This window comes from Babylonia areolata, chromosome 13 (genome assembly GCF_041734735.1).
Source record: "Babylonia areolata isolate BAREFJ2019XMU chromosome 13, ASM4173473v1, whole genome shotgun sequence".
NCBI classification, from domain to species: domain Eukaryota; kingdom Metazoa; phylum Mollusca; class Gastropoda; order Neogastropoda; family Buccinidae; genus Babylonia; species Babylonia areolata.
The window spans coordinates 17,483,350-17,487,229 of NC_134888.1; positions in this window are offsets into that span (position 1 = coordinate 17,483,350).

A 3,880-nucleotide genomic window follows, 5' to 3' on the forward strand; every position below is an offset into this window, starting at 1 on the left:
TGCGAGTCACGGTCACCAGTCGCAAAGAGAGCTGACACGGATACATCACTGGATTTTTTTTTTCTTTTCTTTTCTTCTTCTTTTTTTTCTTTTCTGTCTTGAAGCCATCTGTGATAAGACATGATAATAACATCGTAAATAATCGCTTTTACTCGGCTACGTACGAACCAACGCTTCAGATCCACAACGGTATAGAAAAGAAAAGAATAGAATAGAATATGTCTTTATTACCAAGTGTACCGGGGTCACAAGGAACATTAGGGGGTGGGGGTGGGGGGATAGTACATACAACGGTACAAACAGAAATCGAAAATCGTACACAAACAGATACAGTAGCATTTAGGATATATACGTGTGCATATCAATACAATAACTTGTGCACACTCACACATGCACGCATGCACACACACACACACACACACACACACACACACACACACACACACAGATGGCAAAATCTCTTCTTACAGGTGTATTATCTTCATAACGTAAGTATACAACAGGCGTCAATGATGTTTTATAGGTTCCGTATACACTGTAAAAGTCATGTGTACTCAAAGCAGAAGAACAATCTTGTTTGAAGCAATCAACAACCCTTTGCTTCAAAAGCAGTCTTTCATCTCCCACACCCTGTGTTTCCCAAACTATCCCAAAACTAAATGTGTACAAGATATTTCGAAAGTCACAAGCCCATGTTGCATGGTTCTGTTCCTGCAGTGATAACAGTGTATTGTATACCTTACTTGGATATCTACGATCGTCCATGCTCAGAATTCGAAGCCAGAATTTAATGCATCTGATGCTGGGATGTTGGTATTTACAGAGGGAGGATGTCTGCCAGTCTCTCCTTAAGTGTTTATTGGTGACTTACGACCCTAGTTCAAAATATTCCCATCATCATTATTGTCATCATAAGCACTGTAATCAAAGTGATCAATCCGTTTACATTTATCACCAACACTTTCAAGAATGTGAATGCAAATATTTAATGCAGAATATGCCATGGCTCCTCTCTGAAGGGGTAATAACATAATTATTAAACGGATAGTAATGATGATGCCAGTATAGATTCCAAATGAATGCAAACAAAATACGTACCAATGAAATATATGAATACATCCAAAAGGCCAAGTGGTACTAATATACAGCAGCCTCAGTGTTTTCTAGACAAATAAAGCCAAATTCGTCAAGATATTTTCATTTTTTCATGCCATATGCAGATTGAATCTGAAAAGACATGGATTTTGATAATATTTGGGTTCATTTAATTGTATCCTCAGGTCATGCAGAACAACATTCATCTGATCATTATTAACTCATTCTACTCCAGGTTTGAGTTAACTCGTACCATGATTACTTCCCCTGTGGACCTGGTACGAGTATCCTCGTACCAAATACACTACTTTAATTTCATTCATTCTTGCTTGGTACAGTTGGCATTCTAAACTGATCCGTTTATGGATTCCGGAAGCATGAAAATGAAGCTTTGTTTGGCCGATTGAATCAACAATTTTCCATCAATTTTCGCTGTTTTAGTGAACATCCCTACTTTTTACTGCAGTGGTTTCATGTGGTGCTGGTCCAGGGGAGTTATAGCAGGCATGTGGCAGTGGGGTAGAATAAGTTAATGACGTCATTGTTAGATATACAAGCATTTGATTAACAGCATCAACTTTAATAACATTTCCCAAGGATTTCATTTCATCATTTGTCACACATCCCTCTCACACTCACATTCGTCTCGTTGCCATTCACACGTTTCCTTGTCAAGTTCGTAAAACTGTGTCATCAAGCTGGACAACAAGTGAATGTCCGACACTGCTTGGCGACATGGCATGTCTCTGCTCTGTGTTCAACACACTGTCGCAGCCAGCTGCGTGTGTGTCGAACCCCCCCTTCCCCCACAACCTGGTCAAGTTCGCGGTCATCCTGAACACCAGTTCACATTCATGTCTCGAAATTCACGTGCACAATGTACAGCCGGTGACAGTCTAAATTTCACCCCACGGTAAAACATATCTGTCCGTTTCGGAACTGCAGAAACTAATGTCCGCAATATTTTGAAGTGGCGGCCGTCTCCAAAATTGGTCGGCAGGCTATCATCGGCGAAAGAAAGAAATTCTCGCCGTCGATCACCAGATGATCGTAGACCATAGTCACCTTCTTCGCATGTGACCGGGTAGACTTGAGGTGTGGCGTTAGTTTTCTACTTCTTTCTCTCTTTCTTTTTCTTTTCTTTTCTTTCTTTTTTTTTATCACAACAGATTTCTCTGTGTGAAATTCGGGCTGCTGTCCCCAGGGTGAGCGCGTCGCTATACTACAGCGCCACCCATTAAAAAAAAAAAATTCCTGCGTGCAGTTTTATTTGTTTTTTCCTATCGAAGTGGATTTTTCTACATAATTTTGCCAGGGACAACCTTTTGGTGCCGTGGGTTCTTTTACGTGCGCTGAGTGCATGCTGCACACGGGACCTCGGTTTATCGTCTCATCCGAATGATTAGCGTCCAGACCACCACTCAAGGTCTGGTGGAGGGGGAGAAATATCGGCGGCTGAGCCTTGATTCGAACCAGCGCGTTCAGATTCTCTCGCTTCCTAAGCGGATGCGTTACCTATAGGCCATCGCTTCACACTCTGAACCTTGCTAAAAAAATCTTCACCAATCAAGACAGTGGTTCCTTTCAATCTCTGTTTTTCTTTTAAGATTTTCTGTTTATCCTGGAAACAAGTGCAGCAAGCAGCGATCGGCGAGTTTGGGCTGGCGTTCAGGCGGTGTACTCTGTCAAATTGAAAAGTGTCAGTCATTTCTAGTTTGTCAGCCAGCATTACAATTACCATGTCCTCCCATTCTTCCCGCATTTCTTTTTCCACGTCTGGGAATACCGTGTATAATGATGATGTTTCGTTTGGAGCGGCCTTCCAGATCGTCAGTCTTGTGCTCTAAGGTCTCAACCTTCTTTTTCAGGTCTTTGTTTTCTTCTTTCAGTGTTTCATTTTGTCTCTTCAGGTTTTGAACCACACGCCCCATGTCACGTACTTTGTTGTAAAAGACTACTGTGTGGACTCTATCAGGTATGTCATGTCGGTCTTCAACTTGTCATGTCATTTCTAAGGTCATCAAAATGGGCATTGAAACTTCCTAACATCAACATAGCGTTTTTCACTGTGGGACCTTCAGGAGGTTTGTCACTCACTGTAACATCAACATAGCGTCTTTCACTGTGGGACCTTCCGGAGGTTTGTCAGCCACTGTAACATCAACATAGCGTCTTTCACTGTGGGACCTTCCGGAGGTTTGTCACCCACTGTAACATCAACATAGCGTCTTTGACTGTGGGACTTCAGGAGGTTTGTCAGCCACTGTAACATCAACATAGCGTCTTTCACTGTGGGACCTTCAGGAGGTTTGTCAGCCACTGTAACATCAACATAGCGTCTTTCACTGTGGGACATTCCGGAGGTTTGTCACTCACTGTAACATCAACATAGCGTCTTTCACTGTGGGACATTCCGGAGGTTTGTCACTCACTGTAACATCAACATAGCGTCTTTCACTGTAGGACCTTCAGGAGGTTTGTCACCCACTGTAACATCAACATAGCGTCTTTCACTGTGGGACCTTCAGGAGGTTTGTCACCCACTGTAACATCAACATAGCGTCTTTCACTGTGGGACCTTCAGGAGGTTTGTCACTCACTGTAACATCAACATAGCGTCTTTCACTGTGGGACCTTCAGGAGGTTTGTCACCCACTGTAACATCAACATAGCGTCTTTCACTGTGGGACCTTCAGGAGGTTTGTCACCCACTGTAACATCAACATAGCGTCTTTCACTGTGGGACCTTCAGGAGGTTTGTCACTCACTGTAACATCAACATAGC